This window comes from Ovis canadensis, chromosome 20 (assembly GCF_042477335.2).
Source record: "Ovis canadensis isolate MfBH-ARS-UI-01 breed Bighorn chromosome 20, ARS-UI_OviCan_v2, whole genome shotgun sequence".
Classification (NCBI taxonomy): domain Eukaryota; kingdom Metazoa; phylum Chordata; class Mammalia; order Artiodactyla; family Bovidae; genus Ovis; species Ovis canadensis.
In genome coordinates, this window is record NC_091264.1 from 44,003,722 (window position 1) to 44,025,478 (window position 21,757).

Genomic DNA, 21,757 nt, shown 5'->3' on the forward strand with positions numbered 1-21,757 from the left:
ATCTTGTTACCTGAGGAAAGAATTACATACACCCTGAAAATGTAGGGAAAGACTCCAAGAAACATAGAGACACAGGAAATTTAAAAAACCAGTTTCAAGGGCATACCACTGCTCAATTGTAGGACAATTTGGGCATTAAGAGAAACTGTGTACCAACGAATTGAAAGAAATAAGAATCCACAAGCTAATACTGGTAAACTTAAAAAAGAATAAATTTATAGTGGTGAACAGAAGGCTGTTCCTATTGGCTGGATACTAAATAGTAAATATAGAAGGAATGGTGGAGTTAGAAAAACTTAAATATATGCTAAAAACTAGTGAATGAAGAAATGTTGAGCCATTTACATAATCTAAAACATCTCCCCACAAGTTACTTGTTAATTATAAAATGGAAAGTAGTAGACTTTACAACAGAAAAACCTAGTAGACCAAAATAACAGTATAATCAGTGTTAACATCATTAATGTTGTTACAAACCAAGAGCATATGACCACTGATACAATGCTTTGAACCAGGGCACAGTGTCACTTTAGTCATGTTAACGCCAAAAAAAAATGCATAGCTTGATGTTAATAACGAAAAGGCATGAGATAAACTCACATGGAGGCAAGATGCATAAAATAGCTGACCTGCACTATTTAAAAGTATCAAATTCAAGAAAGAGTTTGAAATGAAGATAGATGATAAATACATAGATACATATATGACAGAGAAACAGATGAGAGAGAGGATAGGTGATAAAATAAATCTTTTCAGGCAGAGTGTAGACTATTGTTGAATCCGGTTAAAAGGTTAATAGCAGTTTTCTGTACCATTTTACAACTTTTCTACAAATTTTATATTTTACCAGAATAAAAAACTCCAGAAAGTAAATTAAATGCTTTTCTTTACTTTTATATTTCATCCAAATATTTGTCTTATTATAAAAAAAAACTTTTCTTCTCAGCATTTTCAAACAATTTCCATTTATGTGATTATAGAAAACAGAATAATTGCAATCTCAATAATCTTACATATAGAATAAAAGATATGATGAATGATATCTAATTTATTTATGACCAAGATGTTTATATAGTGTGAAAATATTGTTTCAATTATATATTCTTATAGAAAAACTTTTCCTTCTTATTTGTTTACTTGCACTCACAGCTTATTTCTAAACTGAAACCTAAATAGAGATACTCAAAAAAGAGACAAGAAACACATGCACATCAGCTTACAAACAAAACTTACAGAGTCCACATGATTTGAGTCTGTGAAATAGATGGAGAGAACAGTGATACAATGCCTCCCAGAGAACATATGAATATAACTGATTTGAAAAGAGAAATTTTTTAGGAAAAGGAAGATATAAAGTCATTGAAAGAAGAAAGAAGGAAGGAAGGGTGTGAAAATGGAGGATAATGGAGAGGAACCAGATTACTGTGCTTAAAGTTGAAAATGTACAGATGTGTATCACAGGACTAAGAAACATGAACACAGGGCCTGAGGTGGTTTGTAAAGTATTTATTTTTCATTAGGACAACAACTGAGACCATATTTAAATTCTAATCATAATTTTTTTCTAATCATAAATTTTAATCTCTACATATATTTTTATTCTCCAACTTAGTGAAGAATTCTATTTACTGAAACCATTAAATGACTTTATCACTTAAGATATTGTGCCTAGAGAATCTTGTATTTCTTTTTGGTTTAAAAAAATGAAGTACATTTCATAAATAGTTATAAATCTTAAGTGATTCTTTTTCTGTTATGAGTTTTCAGTCCTTCATATGAAAGATTAATCCACCTTTTTTTATACAGTTACCCTAATAAGGCCTAATAACCAACAATTAAATATCCCTCCTCCTCTCTGTGATTGCTTTGCCTCATTCCTCATTCCATTGCCATATCACTTCTGCTTCCTCTTTCCACAACCAATTTGTTTTCTCATGCTTTCTAATATGCTATGGCAAAAAAAAAAAAAAAAGAAAGAAATTACAGAAGAGCCACCTGTGGTTATCTTTTTGGGGTCTTTTAATTGCTCACATTTTTATAAGTACAACTCTTTTTTTTATATATTTTTAAGTTTTATTGGAGTACAGTTGATTTACAATGTTGTGTTAATTTCAGTGAAGATATTCAATTATACATATATATATTCATTCTTTTTCAGATTCTTTTCTCATATAGGTTATCAGAATATTGAGTAGAGTGCCCTGTGCTGTACAATAGGTCCTTGTTAGTTACCTATCTTAGCAGTAGATAAATGGTGGAGTTTCAGCAGGAACATTAGAGAGAACGTAGCCTCACATTTGTAAGACTAATTCAGGCCTTAAAACTCTTATTATTAACAAATTGCTAATGATTAATCATTAACTAGACTACTTTCTATAGCTCAGAAACCATGCAGGATTATAAGCCAGTACATTGCTTAAAAGAAATTTTTTGTAATTAAATAGAAGATTGAAGAATTATTAAACTATAGAAGGAAAGAAACTATAAAGGTGTAACTAGAACTCTAAATGATAACTTGGACCAAGACAGAGTATCCAAGAAAGGACAAGCCTGGAAAGAGGTACTTCCTGCTCAAGGCTACAGCTCAGACCTCACGAGAGAAGGTGTGGTTGAGCCCACTGGATGGTGAAGAAGTTCAGCATGGCTGAATCAAAAAATAGCAATGGTTAAATAGTAAAGTATGAAGATGATTTCATTTAGAAGTCATTGCCATTTTAGGGATAATAGGAAAATTTCAAAATTTTTAAGCATTTTCCTAGAATAGGAGACAATATATCATGAGATGTATAAACCCAAATGCTCTTGTTGCTTCTTCTGATGCAGATATATTTTTCTTCCTCCTTACACAGTTGCATGAGTAACTTAGTATTGATACATTAATTAAAACAAGGCAGCAGCTCTGAGATATATTTATCTTTTGCATGACACATCTTTCAGCATTCTTATAGACATCAGAAAGAGATATAAGAGACTTCCCAAAAAAAGACAGAAGTAGAAAAAAGGTAGACTTTAGGGTTAAATTTCTTCTTACCAGAGAAGTAAATAAAAACCTTAACAAAGGTTGCTTTCATGGACTGTTGAATGAAATATCTCTCTTCTCTATTTTTGAAATAAGACATTACGGAGGAAATACTGGTGGACATGAGCTTCTCTTCTCCATCACTATATCAGTGGTCAGCTTTAATCCTTACTACTCTTATCTAGTGCTTAAGTCGTGTTCAAATAACTCCTTTCATGTCTATCCCTTCTGTGTCCATGTGCTTTGTATTTGTCTGCTCAACCTACGCCTCTTTATGTGTGGACCAGTCTGATCTCTGGTTTTCACCTCTTTGAAATCACCAACATAAAAGGCTACCTACACCATATATTCTAATCTACTACATCAGTATAGGAAAGTAGAGTCTGAAAATTACTATGATTTTCCTTGCTACACAATTTGGTAGAGTCCTGATTCTACCAAAAAGATCTAGTTTTAATTGGAAGGAGGAACTCATTAGAGCATGTAGTGTGTCCAGGGATAGACCTCTTTTCCTAGAGTAAGTAGTGCCTATATGGAAACAAAAGAATACTGTGCTATGATTTCCTTGGCTGAGGCCACTGGGAAAGTAAATCCCAATGTGGCAATTAATGCCCTTCAAGGAGTTATCCTAGTTAGAACAGTTTCTTTCTCTCAAAGCAGGGTGGAAAGGGCCAAATGAAACTGTGCAGCTAGCTAACTGGTTTCATGATACTGCCCTGGTGCATCCCCACTCAGCTGAGCAAACGCTCGCAGTTCTACACTGGAGGGAGAGCAGTGCAGACCATGAAAAAAATCTCACTGTGAGATGTTAAGGCAGCTCCAACTCTGAGCAGGGAGTTGTTGTTCAGTTGCTCAGTCATGTCCGACTCTTTGTGACCCTATGGACAAGCAGCATGCCAGGCTTCCCTGTCCTTCACCATCTCTCAGAGCTTGCTTAAACTCAAATCCATTGAGTCCATGATGCCGTCCAACCATCTCATCCTCTGTTGTCCCCATTTCCTCCTGCCCTCAATCGTTCCCAGCATCAGGGTCTTTTCCAATGAATCCACTCTTCGCATCAGGTGGCCAAAGTATCGGAGCTTTAGTTTCAGTATCAGTCCTTTCAATGTATATTGAGTTTTGCTTTCCTTCAGGATTGGATGGTTCAATCCTGTTGCTGTCCAAGGGATTTTCAAGAGTTTTCTCCAGGACTGTAGTTCGAAAGCATCAATTCTTTGGTGCTCAGCCTTTTTTATGGTCCAACTCTCATATCCGTACATGACTACCGGAAAGACCATAGCTTTGACCATATGGACCTTTGTCAAAAAAGTGATGTCTCCGCTTTTAATATGCTGTTTACATTTGTCATATTTTTTTTCCAAGGAGAAAGTGTCTTTTAATTTCATGGCTGCAGGGAGAGGGCAGCCATTACTGCCACTTACACAGGCAGCACATCACAAGCAGACCAGGTCTCTGAGGGCAGCCTGACCACCACACCCATCACACTGACTATTGCCAAATAAACACCTCAGCTCCTCGCTCCAGCACTGCTCCCCTCTGGGGCTGAGGGGGCCAGTGCTGGGAGAGAGAAGAACACATACTATAAGGGAATGGAGCCGACTTAACCCAAATCTCAGGGCTTCTACGCCAGCAACTTGGGACTCACCCATGCCCTAAATAGGACTGTGATGGCCACTGAGCAGAGGGGAAGCCCTGGCTCACACCTGGCTCTGGCCCCTCATCTCTAACCCCGCCTCCTAACAAGATGATAGCTGACAGCACACCCTGAGGAAAGACATGACTTGTGTTCAAGTCAAATCCAGCTCTGCTATCAAAGTCACTGGACCCATGCAGACAGTATAAGGATGCTCACATATAAAGATACCACCTCAAGCCCACCATAGGTAACTTTTCCATTGAGTTTCATAGAGACACACGAAGTTCAGTAAAATGAAGACAGAGTAACTTGTGCCAACTGAAATGGCAAGAGAAAATTTCTGAAAAAGCAACAAAAATAAACAATTTACTAGACAAAAAATTAGAAGCATTAGTAGTGTGAAGAATAACTGAATTAGGGAAAAGAATAGATGCACACAGTGAGGATCTTAACAAGGAACTAGAAATTATAAGAAAGAACCAGTCAGAACTGTAGCATACAATAACAAAAATGAAAAATACAATAGAAGGAATGAACAGCAGACTAGGTGATAAAGAATGCATAAATTATCTGAGAGACAGATTAATGGAAATCACCATGTGAGACTAACATAAAGAAAAAACAAAATTTTTAATCAATTTATTTTTTATTGAAGGATAATTGCTTTACAGAATTTTGCTGTTTTCTGTCAAACCTCAACATGAAGCAGCCATAGGTATACATATATCTCCCCTCCCTTTTGAAACTCCCTCCCATCTCCCTCCACATCCCACCCCTCTAGGTTGATACAGAGCCCCTGTTTGAATTTCCTGAGCCATACAGCAAATTCTTATTGGCTATCTATTTTACATATGGTAATGTAAGTTTCCATGTTAGTCTTTCCATACAACGAATTTTTATTTTTATTTATTTTTTATTTTTTTATTGTTACTTTGTTTTACTTTACAATGCTGTATTGGTTTTGCCATACATTGACAAGAATCCACCACGGGTGTACATGCGTTCCCAAACATGAACCCCCCTCCCACCTCCCTCCCCATAACATCTCTCTGGGTCATCCCTGTGTACCAGCCCCAAGCATGCTGTATCCTGCATCAGACATAGACTGGCGATTCGATTCTTACATGATATTATACATGTTTCAATGCCATTCTCCCAAATCATCTCACCCTCTCCCTCTCCCTCTGAGTCCAAAAGTCCGCTAAACACATCTGTGTCTTTTTTGCTGTCTTGTATACAGGGTCATACAACGAATTTTTAAAAATGAGCTTCCCAGAGTTGCTTGCTGCACAATCGAGTCTGTGCCCCTGCCACAGCCCATGAAGCTGCCACCTCCTATGAGGACTACTGCTGCCCTGCCCTGAATCCGCAGCCTGTATCATTCATCTAAGGACTGATGATGAAGCTAAACCTCCAATACTTTTTTCACCTGATGCAAACAGTCAACTCATTAGAAAAGACCCTGATGCTAGGAATGACTGAGGGCAGGAGAAGAAAGGGATGACAGAGGATGAGATGGTTGGATGACATCACTAACTCAATGGACATGAGTTTGAGCAAACTCCAGGAGGTTGGTGAAGGACAAGGGAGCCTGGTGTGCTGCAGTTCTTGTGGTCACAAAGAGTCAGACGTGACTTAGCAACTAAACAACAACAACATCCTAAAATGCAGCTGCACTTCAAACACTCCAATGGTCATTGAAATAACTGTTGCATTCAATAAAACTGGGTCACCTGGTGCCATTGCTTGGAAGGTAGAACCTGAGATGGGACCAAATTTGTCATATACAGTAGCCAGTACATTGGCTTGGTGGATAAGTCTGATGAAGTTTCCATAGCTGTATTGAAAACCAGTTTTACCAAGCCACAAGCCTGGCAGAACTGCAGCCTCTATGTTGGGGTTATAATCGACTTATTTAGACACTTAGCAAAGGATTCTTACTGTTCAGCATTCCAAATATGCTTATCATTTGTACAGATTGACCTTTCGTGAATCATGCAGTATTGAGTTACATCTTTAAATCTGTTTCCATGCCACTCTTATCAATGTTTCTTATAAGAAATTTAGAAAGACTAGGGGCCAAGATACTCAGCACAATACTTGCATATTAATATTTTTAATATCATATAGAACTAAAATCTCAGAAACTATGAACACTCTGGACCATATGAGGTTTATTCCTTCCATCATTTCAAACATGGAAAGTAGGGCCCGTAAGGATATTTGCTCACAGTATATTTACATATCCCACATTCACACCATTATATATCAGATTTGCTCCTTTCTCTTTTACAGTGATTATTTAAAGTCTTTCTATAAAACTCATTTTGTACTGTTATAGAAAACCTCCATTCTGAAAATCTACATTGTACAGAAGCTTGTCTTTGATGTTTCCAAACAAAAAAAGCCTTACAGTTCATTTTAATGTTTGCACTTTTAGATGCAACTTTCAAGGAAGGCATGAAAAAGAATAGGAAGTGTTATTAGGTGTTTTTAGTAAAATATTGCCCCTGTCTCTTTAGAACATGTAGACTATGCACTTTGAATAAATGTTTTTAAAGGTAGAAATACTTTGTTATTGTAGCTAAAACAATTCTTAATCATAAAATTTATGAAATTCTTGCAATTTCTTCACACTTAATTGAACACCAACTAATTATTTTTGTTTGAAGTGTGATTCCCACCCTCTCTTGCAAAAAAATAAAATAAAGAAGTGGGTTTCTGCTAATGAATGGAGCAGACAATTAATACTTTATATGCATTTTGAGCTGTGTGACCTAGTATTTTGATACTTGACAACTTGTTTTATTATGTGATTGATAAAATAATGAAATATATTAATGTTAGCTTAACCATATATTTACATGACCTAAGAACATGTGATTATATTTCTGTGGGATAAATAATTTGTCAGTGTTCATCATCTTTTAAAAATCCAGTAGGAGAGCTTATAGTTGCTGCTATTTAATCACTAAGTCATGTCCGACTCTTTTGCAATCCCGTGGACTACAGCCCACCAGGCTCCTTCTGTCCATGGGATTCTCCAGGCAAGAATCCTGGAGTGGGTTGCCATTCCCTTTTCCAGGGAACCGTCCTGACCCAGGGATTGAACCCACATCTCCTGCATTGACAGGCAAGTTCTTTATCATTGAACCACCAGGGAAGCTTAAACATGAAATAAATAATGAAGCATATTTTTTAAAAATGAAAACAATTTAAGGAATTTCTGGGACAACATCAAGGGTTCCAACACTCACCTTATAGGGATCCCAGAAAGAGGAAAAAGAGAGAAGAGTGTGGAAAATGTAAACGTGGAACTGCATCTTGAACCAAGTAGAGCTGGAGCAATCCCAAGACTTAGGCTGGAACATGAGCCTAGGGGCAGTCTCAAGACACTGGCCAGCCCCTCATGCAGTTTTCAGTTCTCCTCCTCACTGTTTCAGGAGCAAGTAAGTGTGCCTGTGTTCCTAAAGAGTAGAGTCCAAGCTTCCCACAGCCCTTCTGTTAGTCCGACTAGCTCTCCAACCAGCCTATGGGGTTCATCTTCCCTGTGCAGGACCCTAGGGCTGGTATGCCCAGTATCTGGCTGAACCACTCACTCCCTGGGGAGGATCTCTGCCCATGTAATCTCTCTTTTCCTCTGAGTCCCCTACCAGGGCACAGGTCCTGACCTGACACTTTTCTTCCTACCGGATTTCATGTAGATATTTCTTATAGCCTTGGTTGTACAGGAGTCTTTCTCCCAATCTCCAGTTCATTTCCAGTAAGAACTGTTCCACATGTAGATGTATTTTTGCTGTGTTCATTAGCGAAGGGAGTTCCCCACCCTGCTCCTCCACCATCTGTTCTTTTCTAGTGCATAATTCATCTAATGGGGCTTTGGTGAGGGGTGTTTTCTATTTAAACAACTTTCTCTTCCGTAGTCTTTCTCCTTTGCCTTTACATCATGTCAATGATATATTCAATATTAGGTAGTCAGTACCTTATCTACGTTTTAATATCACTAAACAATAAATATTGTGTCATACAATTTTTTCATCACCCTATATATATCTCTGATTCTCGGTTCTTTTTTATTACTTTTGATAGAAACAAATAGGTACTTTGTCAAACTCAGTTGTAATGAGAAGATTATTATGATTTATTAGAGTCTTATGGTAATCAGAATAAGCAATAATTGCTTCAATATAAGATGATATGAAAGTTACTTATGTCATTTTCATAATATTTTGATGACTACTTGGTTTAATTCAAACAAAAATTATAAATATTTTTTGAGTATTTCATCTGAATAGTATAGAGTGGTCACATAAATATTTGATTCCAGTAGTACATTTCTCTTGAGTTAATATCCCATTGTGTACGGAGTCTATGATAGCAGTTACCTAAATGATAGGTTATATTATTTTACTGGTAATGATGGGTTGTTATATTTTACTGTTGATTCACTCTACTTTTGTTTTACAGTAATTTTTTTTTTTTTTTTTTGGCCCACAATGCAGCATGTGGGAGCTTAATTTGTCTGACCAGGGAAGGAATCAGTGCCTCAAGCACTGGAATGCAAGTCTTAACCACTGTATTGCCATGGAAGTCCCTATATTACCTTCTAGATTTATCATTTTGCTTTTTAAATATTCATTTTTACCATAAATACAGACTGACTTGAGAGACAGAATTCCTGAGAGATTGAATCAAACTGCTTCCTGACATACTCCAGTGAGAAGAATATGTCTCCTGGGGAAGGGAGGCAGGATAAGGATTCAGAACAAGGAGAAGAAATGAAGTAAAACTATTCATATACCATTTTTTCAAGGCAAGAATGGTTCAAATACATCATCATGTAAACAGCACAGCCAATCATGCTTGTGTGTGTGTGTGTGTGTGTGTGTGTGTGTGTGTGTGTGTGTGTGTGTAGCTGATGGCATTGCTAGGAAGAATATAATGCTATCAGAGAAGACACACAATCTTGTCTGGATTCAGACATGGTCCTAACTATAACAAAAGCTTTTCAGTGCATGGTCTTAGAAGATTGGGGAGATTTACATTCTCTAAATTTGGGGAGGTTATATTGAGAATGTTCAGACAAAATTCAAGAGTGGCTCAACAGAAGAAAATACCATCTACTTTTTTCCTCAAATGTTAGGATCAAAGGTATGTGGTATAACTGATGCCTTTAAAAAAAAAAGCCTGCATTAAATGGTAGATTAAAATGTGAAAATGGATAGACAACACCAAAATCATTATTCAGTTCTGGACATTATTTTAATCAGTTCTTTTTCCTTCTCTGCGTAGTATACTAATTTATTCATTTTGCCAAGATCCCTGTCTTAAAATTGTTATAAAGCGTTCCAAAATAATTATTTCCCTGGAAATAGACATGTCTCTTATTTTGGGGTAATAGAAATGCCTAGATTATCCTGTACATGTTACTCCAATCAAATGATAGTTTCTGCTGGGTTATGTTGAAGCATCACCCAGCTAAATATTAGGTGCTCGATAAAATGGTTATGGGTGAATCATCTCTACAAAATTTAATGATTGATTTACATAAATTGTATCTGCTATTCAAGCATTTTAGAAATGACAATTTCAGAATAACATGTTAATATTTATTGAGTTTCCCTTGTATGCCAGGCACTGTACTGTTTAAGGTGAAATTTTAATAATGTCTCAGATGTTTCCCTTTAGCTGTTAGGAAACAAAGAAATATTTCATTATGAGAACAGAGATTAATAAGGGACTGAGTCAGTGAAAGATCATTTCTAATTATGTGGCACTGACCCAAAATTAAATACTTATGCTGGATTATTTCCAACGCAGAACTATATAGAATGCACCTGTCTTGGATCTTGAGGCTGGGGAAGGTGGCACATGAAGTCAAGCCATTGAGGTATTAAAATTATCTTGTCTCCTTCCTCTGTTTATTTCATATACCCAACTGTCACTGAAACTCCATCTCAAGATTCAAACTGTCAGAACCTTGTCAATGTCCAATGGTCACTTAATCTTTTATTATATTGAGTAGGAACAGGCAAATTCAATTTGCCATTGAGCATTAAACTTGTATATCTTTAGATTAATATCATAGTGCACATTTGCTTGATGATTGACACTGAATATAGGTGATTTTAATAGCTTGGCAATAATAGGGAATGTTGTAGGCAACATTCTATGAGATCATTAACATGAGGCTTTTAAAACAGTAGGGATGGTACAGGGAGGGACATGGGAGGGGGGTTCAGGATGGGGAACATGTGTACACCTGTGGCGGATTCATGTTGCTGTATGGCAAAACCAATACAATATTGTAAAGTAATTAGCCTCCAATTAAAATAAATAAATTTTTTAATTAAAAATTAAAAAAATAAAAAGTAGGTTTTGAGACTGATAAAGTACATTTTAGTTCTTGATTTTTCAGTCATGGTTTGCTTCTGTTTCCATTTTAACTCAAAACAATTCCTCAAGAAAGATAGGAAGGGTTTCATCATCCTTCTTTTACACAGAAATGATGGATTAGAAAGTTTGTCAAGAAAATATATCAGGTGAGAGACAGAAGATTGTGCCAAATTGTTGTACTGCCCGTGATGCTCCTTTCTGCAGACTCCTGACATCCTACTCTTGGACAACTCACTCTCTTTCTATAGACAATGATTAAAATTAAACTTTCTTGGTATATACATAATACTGACCTCTACTACATGGAACTCAGGGTCCCTGGACAAAGGTCAATAGATTAAATCCTGAAAACAATGAAAAAGATAATGAAAAAAAATCAGATTTTACATGATGTAGAATTATTCCTGGTGACAGGAATGGAGAAGAGAATTTCACTGTTTGTCTGTATTCTCCCTTCCAAGTGGATATATACATTTATTTCTATATGATTTAATTTTTATTTCTAGACAAAGTATAATTCTTTGTCAGTTTAAGTACTTAGAAGCACTCACAGATCTTCACCATCTTGGACATGTAATTTTTTCAGCTTTGTATTTTGTAAGGTTTTTTTTTAATTAAATTTTTATTTTTACTTTATTTTACTTTACAATACTGTATTGGTTTTGCCATACATTGACATGAATCCACCATGGGTGTACATGCGTTCCCAAACATGAACCCCCCTCCCACCTCCCTCCCCATAACCTCTTTCTGGGTCATCCCCATGCACCAGCCCCAAGCATGCTGTATCCTGCATCAGACATAGACTGGCGATTCGATTCTTACATGATAGTATACATGTTTCAATGTCATTCTCCCAAATCATCTCACCCTCTCCCTCTTAAAAAGTATTTACCACAGGATGACTTTTTAATTCATCTTGTGGGTCTAAGAATATTAAATGACTAACAGCATGCATTAGCCCTCAACATGTGCCGTCTACCAGTAGGTTTCTCCCATTCCTCATATCCCCTGACTCTCACCCCCAACACAGGCATTTGCATTTACTGTCTACAGTCTAAATGAGACAAGGATATATATGAAATGAAATCTTTACAATGTCACTACTTAAGAGTCATGCATTCTCCTTTTCTGGTTGGGATTTCCACCTTGGTTCCTCCATCATTGTCACTGAGGAAATTGCAGTTCCTTTCAGATACAGGAAAATAAAATTAGTTTGAAAAATTATTTGGGCATTTAAGTGACAAGAAGAATGAAAATATCTCCACATCTAGAGTTTTTAAGTAAGTGCATAGGTTATTATTGTGAACTGATGATATTTAAGAAAATATTTTGGGTTTTTAAAAAAGATAAGTAAACTATTGTTTGTTTTCTTTGCCAAAACCTTTATTGAAATGTGTTCCTACATGAGGAATACAGATACTAAATTATATTAATTAATTTAATTTGACAGAATGCAAGGTGAATGTTTATAAATGTTATAAGTGTAAACGCATTATAATAGAATGTTTGATGTGTGAAAATTTTTTCAACAATTATATCTATAAAGGGTCCCTGTAACTGTGCTGACTTGTTAGTCCATATTTAACAGAATTTGGAAGAGTCCACTTGTTTCTATCTTGTTTTATATTGTTTAATCCCAGGACCTACAACAGTAATGGAAAAATACTTGAAAATACTCTGTGTTCAATAAATACTTGTTGACTGAATGAGTGAAGAAAGCAAGTCAGTGGCAAAAGATTAGGAAATAAATAGGTATGAGGAGAACTTTATTTGATAAAATGAAAGAATAAAACAGAATTGTGCAGAAATTTCTTTTCCATTTTATGCCTGCTGACTAGACATATCTTTGACAAATCAACTGAGATAGTGAACATAAAGTAGAATTCAGTTTCAGGATGAGTCTAACTTCCAAACTTTGTAAATTTTAAATTATAGGTAAGAAATTTATCTCTTTGACTCACTAGAGCTTGTTCAGTTCAGTTCAGTTCAGTTCAGTCGCTCAGTTGTGTCCAACTCTTTGCAAACCCATGGACCACAGCACACCAGGCCTCACTGTCCATCACCAACTCACGGACTTTACTCAAACTCATGTCCATTGAGTCAGGGATGCCATCTAACCATCTCATCCTCTGTCATCCCCTTCTCCTCCTGCCCTCAATCTTTCCCAGCGTCAGGGTCTTTTCAAATAAGTCAGCTCTTCGCATCAAGTGGCCAAAGTATTGGAGTTTCAGCTTCAACATCAGTCCTTCCAATGAACATTCAGGACTGATTGCATTTAGGATGGACTGGTTGGATCTCCTTGCAGTCCAAGGGACTCTCAAGAGTCTTCTCCAACACCATAGCTCAAAAACATCAATTCTTCGGCACTCAGCTTTCTTTATAGTCCAACTCTCACATCCATACATGACTACTGGAAAAGCCATAGCCTTGACTAGACGGACCTTTATTGGCAATGTATCTGTTTTTTAATATGCTTTCTAGGTTGGTCATAACTTTTCTTCCAAGGAGTCTTTTAAGAGCTTGTTAAGAGCAATATAAGGATTTAAATTTCTATCTGAAAGAATCTTTCTTATGACTTCACCTTTCTTTTATTCAGGTCATGAGCATCAATTGTTCTTTGTGGCAGGACAACAGCATGTCTGTGAAACACTTTGCATTTGTCAAATTCTCTGAGGTCACCGAACAGTGCTTCCTTTTATTTACCCTCATCCTACTCATGTTCTTAGCATCACTGACAGGCAACGCTCTCATAGCTCTTGCCATCTGGACCAATCCAGCCCTCCATACCCCCATGTACTTCTTCCTGGCCAACTTGTCTCTCTTGGAGATTGGATACACTTGTTCTACCATACCCAAAATGTTGCAGAACTTTGTGAGCGAGGCCCGAGGAATCTCTCGGGAGGGCTGTGCTACACAGATGTTTTTCTTTGCATTATTTGGTATCAGTGAGTGCTGTCTTTTGGCAGCCATGGCTTTTGATCGCTATATGGCCATATGCTCCCCACTTCACTATGCAACACGGATGAGTCGTGGAGTGTGTATCCATTTAGCAATGATTTCTTGGGGAGTAGGCTGCATAGTAGGCTTGGGTCAAACCAACTATATTTTCTCTTTAGACTTCTGCGGCCCCTGTGAAATAGACCACTTCTTCTGCGACCTCTTGCCTATCCTGGCACTAGCCTGTGGGGATACATCCCATAATGAGGCTGCAGTCTTTATTACAGCCATTCTTTGCATTTCCAGTCCATTTTTATTAATCATTGCTTCTTATGGCAGAATTCTAGCCGCTGTGTTAGTCATGCCCTCCCCTGAAGGCCGTCGAAAACTCTTTCCACCTGTTCCTCCCACCTACTGGTAGTAACACTCTTCTATGGCTCAGGATCTATCACCTACTTGACGCCCAAGGCTAGTCAGTCACCAGGGGTAGATAAACTCCTGGCCCTCTTCTATACTGTGGTGACATCCATGCTCAACCCTATCATCTACAGCTTACGGAACAAGGAAGTCAAGACAGCTCTTCGGAAAACTCTGGGCAAGAAAAGCAACCTCATTTAGAGGAGTCTGTTCTACAGATTTCATGGGTAAGATACTAGGGGGACAACTAAATTCCTCTCTGAAAAAGATGCACACTCAACCTAAGAGGAAAGAAGGAAAGGGAGGAAGAAAGCAGGGAGAGAGGGAGGAAGGAGAAAAGGCGGGAGGAAAGAAGGAAGAAAGGAAGGAGAAAAACACTGTTTTTGTCAGTGTGTTGTATAAGAAGCTTCTTTAATAACAGTGACTGTAACAGTGATTGTAATTTTGAAGACAGCTCTCTTCTTGTAGCTAAAGTTCTGACTGCCAAGTTCTGGAAGGAAGTTGGTTAGCAAAGAATTTTAAAGGTGAAGTCAACACTAGACTGGTTTTCCAGAATGTTTCATTTTAGGCTAAAGTACAGGCTTGGAGTATAAAGTACCAGATTTATACTTGGAAGCCTCAGAAATTCTCACTCTATACTCTTAGCCATTTTCTATCCCCTGAGAGGTCTGTATGACATCTGCACTGGTCACTGGGGTAGTTCCCCCACATGTTTGTCTCATATGACTCGGTTCCACAATAACTATGATGTGAATTATTTCCTTCCATAAAAATGTTTTACAATTCTTCATTTTCAGTTATTGGTACATAATATAAAATTAAATGATTCTTTTTTGAGTTGTGAGTATATAAAAATGTATAAACATAAAAAAAGCAAACTCTTAAAATTCAGAGGTGTTTGTTGCAGAAAATATGAGAAATTTTTGCCAACAATCCTCATAATAAAAAATTTTAAAAAATAATACTTAAATTTAAGAATAGAAGAAGAAAGTTGAACTGTAAATAATTAATATGTGATATTAATATATGTTATCAATATATACTTGATTGTGGCAATCATTTCACAATGCACACATACATGAAGTCATCACATTATACACCTTAAGTTGTAACTCTTGACAATTTTGTCAATTTTATCTCTATAAAGATGAAGAAGAAAAAAATGTTACAATAATGTTACAACCAGAGGATGGTAGTGATGCTCACTAATGACCAAGTTGTGTTTTGCCACATATGCTGTTTTTCCCAAAACCTAATAAATTCATTTAGGACCAGAACAGCATATTGTGGTTTCTATTTGTATTTTTATTTGTGTGTAGTCAATGAAGAATGGAAATAAACTGAGCATGAAAAAATAAATACTTAAAAATTGTCCTACAAAAATGGGCAGGTATTATCTGTAGGCATTAGAGATTATTATTCCTAAGTGTTTATTAATCTAAAAAATGAATGATATTAAAAATTTAAGCAAGTTAGAAACAATTTATGTAGCATGATCATTTTTGTTTCATTTACTAATTTTGAAAAGTTTTACAAGTTTGAAATGATCAAAAACTGGTCAGTTACATGTAAAAAACAAAATTACATTTCCTCTAACCATATACAAAAATAAACTCAAGAAATAGATTAAAGACCTAAAAGTAATAACAAGACTAGAAACCATAAAACTCCTAGGAGTGAACATAGAACACTCTTTGAGATAAGTCACACCAATCTTTTTGGATCTGTATGCTAATGCAAAAGATATAAAAGCAAAATGAAACAAATTGGACTTAATTAAGGTTAAAGGCCTTTGATGGCAAAGAAAACAATCTATAAATAACAAAAGGACAACCTACTGAACATGAGAAAATATTTGCAAATGATATGCTTGATAAGGGGTTAATAGCCAAAATATATAAATAGCTCATTCAATTCAATATTCAGAAAACCAAACAACTTGATCAAAAAATGGGCAGAAGGCATGAACAGACATTTTTCCAAAGAAGACATATAGATGACCAACAGGCACATTAAAAAATGATCATCATCACTAATTATTAGAGAACTGCAAATAAAAACCAGAAAGAGATATCACCCTCACACCTATCAGAAAGGCTATCCAAAAAAAAAGAAATCTTTGAGCAATAAAATTTTGGCAAGTATGTGGAGAAAAGGAAAGGAAATTCTTCTTGATAGGAATGTAAACTGGTGCAGCCACTATGGAAAACATTATGGAGGTTTCTCAAAAAAAAAAAAAAAATACAACTACCAATCCTGGATATGTATCTGAAGAAAACAAAAACACTAATTTGAAAAGGTACATAGAATCCAATGTTCATAGCAGCATTATTTATAATAGCCAACATATGGGAGCAATCTTAGTGGGTAAAGGAGATGAAGGAGATGTCACATATGTACTGAAATACAAATAGTCCATGTCACTACTTCACACATGAAAAGCTGTCAACATGATTATTAGAGAAATGCAAATTAAAACCAAAAAAATCACCTCACACTTGTCACAGTGGCTTTTATCAAAAGGACAAGAAATAACATGTAGACAAAAAATACGGAGAAAGGGAACATATGCCTGATTCATGGAACTGAAAATTGGTGCAGACATTATGGAAAATAAAATGGAGGTTCCTCCAAAAAATTAAAAATAGAACTATCATGTGATGCAGCAATTCATATTCTTAGTATTTATCTGGAGACACCAAAAACAGTAATTCAAAATGATATGTGTACATATTTGCTCATTTGCACCATTATTTACAAGAGCCAAGATATGGAAACAGACCAAGTGTCCACTGATGGATGAATGGATAAAGAAGATGCTCTATTATAAACACAATGCAATCCTAGTCAGCTATAAGAAAAGAATGAAATTTTGTCATTTGCAACAACACAGATGGACCTTGAGGGTATTATGCTAAGGAAATAAGTCACACAAAGACACATATCATATGATTTCAACTATATGAAAGATACTTTTTTAATAAGCAAATGAACAAACAAAGCAAAATTTATAGAGAAAAGATTGGTGTTTGCCAGAAGGAAGGAGGGTTGAGGTGAGGGGAAGGGAATCAAGCAATATAATATCCAGATATAAAATAAATTGGTCATGGGGTTGTAATATACAGCATGGTGAATATAGTCAATAATATTACATTGAAAATTTAAAAATTGTTAAGAAAATAAATCTTTAAAGATCTCATCACAAAGAAAAACTGCAATTTTGCATAATAACCAATGGTAATTAGATTTACTCTGATCATTTCAAAATGTATACAAGTATCAAATCATTATGTCATATAATGTAAAAGCAAGTTAATGTATGGCAAAACCAATACAATATTGCAAAGTAAAATGAATAAATTAATTACTTTTTTAAAAGACACACTAAAAAGGAAAATAAATGAATAAAATAAAACTAGTTTCCAGTGTGTTGAAAAACCAAATGAGTCTATTTTAAAACAAATCTAGCAATAGAGGAGACAATACCAACTTCAATTCAGTAGGTAACTAATTATACATAAGGAACATTCCCATGGAGAACTCTGTCTCATGGAACTTTGTCTGCTAGCTCGTCAAGAATAACCATAAATGGGTTGTTGAAAATAATGTCCAAGGGGCTCAGGAACATTAAAAAAAAAATTGCACACCACAAAGCACCTTTGATATTATTAATATCTACTAAGGTCTTTTTTTATTATTAAATTTTTATTTTTACTTTATTTTACTTTACAATACTGTATTGGTTTTGCCATACATTGACATGAATCCACCACGGGTGTACATGCGATCCCAAACATGAACCCCCCTCCCACCTCCCTCCCCACAACATCCCTCTGGGTCATCCTCATGCACCATCCCCAAGCATGCTGTATCCTGCATCGGACATAGACTGGTGATTCGATTCTTACATGATAGTATACATGTTTCAATGCCATTCTCCCAAATCATCCCACCCTCTCCCTCTCCCTCTGAGTCCAAAAGCCCGCTATACACATCTGTGTCTTTTTTGCTGTCTTGCATACAGGGTCATCATTGCCATCTTTCTAAGTTCCATATATATGTGTTAGTATACTCTATTGGTATTTTTCTTTCTGGCTTACTTCACTCTGTATAATCGGCTCCAGTTTCATCCATCTCATCAGAACTGATTCAAATGAATTCTTTTTAATGGCTGAGTAATACTCCATTGTGTATATGTACCACAGCTTTCTTATCCATTCATCTGCTGGTGGACATCTAGGTTGTTTCCATGTCCTGGCTATTATAAACAGTGCTGTGATCTGGACTCTTTTTCTTTCTGACACCATTATATCAAATAAAAAACTCACATTGCTGAAGATATTTCTTAAGTACTCATCTGCAAACTACAGTTTCTTCATCCTTTTCTGAAAATTTGAAAAATTCAAGTATGTTCCTTCACAGTTCCTTTTTCTTAAGTGATGTTTATCTAAAATAAGGGTAAGTAAAAAGACTTTTGCTTTAAAAGCTATCCATTCTTAGAGAAGGTTGGAATGTGTGTACATCATAGTGCCAAATATTCATAGGAAAATTGGAAAGTATTTCACTTCTTGGAACCTTCTTTAAACATTGGAAATAGCTAGTTTGGTACCTATAGAAAGAAACGAGATTTTTCTTTGTAATCAACTCAGTTTCTCAGTTGAACCGACCTTTTTCATAAATTTTAGTAAAGACTATATATGACAGATATTAAATACCTGAATTAAGTGTGTAACCTTCATACAATCATATGAACATTTTTAATAATAAAAATTTGATAGATCGACTTGTCCACATGTTTCATCCAGATGTTTTGAAGACAGATAAAAATATTTTCATTCTTAGCAATTTCTTAATCACTTAGAAAATAAATCTTAAAAGATCTTATTACAGAAAAATTGTAACTTTGTATAATAACCAGTGGTAATTAGATTTACTGTGATCATTTCAAAATGTATAAAAATATTTTTAAATAAAAAATAATATTTTCTCTCACATAACTTTTAAATCACTTCAAATATAAAGAAAATACTATGTAAAGAAAATTATATGTAAAAAGATACACTAGAATGATAATTTAGTGGAGAGACAAAGAACTTTAAACCTTCACAGATCAATAGATCCCTGTATGGTTAAACCATAAGCCTATGGGCTTTCTTTGTAGCTCAGTTGGTAAAGAATCTGCCTATAATGCAGGAGACCTGGGCTCAATCCCTGGATCAGGAAGATCCCCTGGAGAAGGAAATGGCAACCCACTCCAGTATTCTTGTCAGGAGAATCCCATGGACAGAAGAGCCTGGCAGATACAGTCCATGGGGTTGAAAGAGTCAGACATGACTTAGCAACTAAATTACTATGGTTAAACAGTGATGGGAAATCACTGGAAGTAGATCAAAAATTGGATTAAAAAGCCATGGTATGCAAGAGTTAGAAGTAATGAAATATCATGAGATTCATATGGGAAAAATTAGAGATCCAGGATAGAATTATAGCACTTAAATATACATTTTTGGAATGTAGAAATCTGAGTATATACTCTCATTATCTCTCTTCTTCATTGAAGAAATGTATTGATTTTTGATCCTTAAGAAATTTCCTAGTTATTAGCATACAATTGGGATGAATTATTAACAATATCTTAAGATAGGAATACTAAAGTTTCCTTTATCAAAGGATTTGGGGATCAGTACTAAATGATTTAATGGATGTAAAATGCTTCCTGTAGTGTTTGGCACACCAGGCTCATTCAGAATTAGTTGGAATTATTGTTTTATTTTTGTATTACACACAACTGACCTAGGCGTACTGTGGAATCAAAGGGCCATAGTGATATCTTATCCCTAAGAAATTTTGTGTGACATTTCCCAGGATGGCTTTGAGAATTTAGTGAAACAGAGAAAATGAAAACTGTGCTTTGCAACCCTACAAATGTAGTCTGTTGCCCCTAAACCAATGTCTCTGATCCTAAATTGGAAAAAAGATTTTTCTCCTGGACACAAAGGCTGTCTTTGTAGCTACATAAAATTAAGTAAATCACTGATAACTGTCCAAACTCTTACATAAAAATAAGATAATCCCACTCAATAAAGAAAAATTCCTACAACATAGATAATACAAGAAAATCAACTGCCCTGTTTAAATGAAGTAGTTATGCAAGACAATTTGTAGCACAAAAAGAGATAATGCTAACTACTGACTGAATCCAAGTTTACTGAATGAGTCTAAATAGAAAAGGCGTACCAGAAAGGTCACATTAATAAGGCTATTAACTGATTCTGATTGCTGGCAAGGTACATCAATATACCTCTTAGTGTAGCCTTCTTGTGTTATTTATTTACAAATTAATAAATATCTTAATTCTGATTATTTTCTATCTAATACATTCCATATGCACAAGAACAATTGTTGGTACTCATTCCTCTGGAGAAGGGAATGGTAATCCACTTCAGTATTCTTGCCTGGAGACTCCCAGGGATGGCGGAGCCTGGTGGGCGGCAGCACAGGTTCTGTGGTGTTGCACAGAATGAGACACGACTGAAGCGGCAGCAGCAGCAGGAGCAGCAATACCATTCCAGGACATATATCAAGAGAAAACTTGGTTTGAAAATATACATGCACCTCAATGTTCATTGAAACTCTCTTTAAATAACCAGGACATGGAAGCAACCAAAATATCAAATCAACAGAAACATCCATTGACAGATGAAAGGATAAACAAGATGTAGTATACATATCCCATTGTATTTATACATTCATAAGTGTATATATACATATACATACATATATACAATGGAACATTGTGGTAGATGCATAGATATATATACAATGGAATATATGTGTATACTACAAAGGTCCATCTAGTCAAGGCTATGGTTTTTCCAGTGGTCATGTATGGATGTGAGAGTTGGACTCTGAAGAAAGCTGAGCACCGAAGAATTGATGCTTTTGAACTGTGGTGTTGGAGAAGACTCTTGAGAGTCCCTTGGACTGCAAGGAGATCCAACCAGTCCATTCTGAAGGAGATCAGCCCTGGGATTTCTTTGGAGGGAATGATGCTGAAGCTGAAGCTCCAGTACTTTGGCCACCTCATGCAAAGAGTTGACTTATTGGACAAGACTCTGATGCTGGGAGGGATTGGGGGCAGGAGGAAAAGGGGATGACAAAGGATGAGATGGCTGGATGGTATCACTGATTTGATGGATGTGAGTCTGAGTGAACTCCAGGAGTTGGTGATGGATAGGGAGGCCTGGTGTGCTGTGATTCAGGGGGTCACAAAGAGTCGGACACGACTAAGCAACTGAACTGACTAATAGATAGATAGATAGATATAGACAGTGGAATATTACTCAGTC

The 21,757-nt window shown here is 35.9% G+C and overlaps 1 pseudogene; it reads left to right on the plus strand.

The window, feature by feature from the left end:
* Positions 1 to 13,641: 13,641 nt before the first annotated feature.
* Positions 13,642 to 14,609, plus strand: LOC138425480 (olfactory receptor 10C1-like; annotated as a pseudogene).
* Positions 14,610 to 21,757: the final 7,148 nt, after the last annotated feature.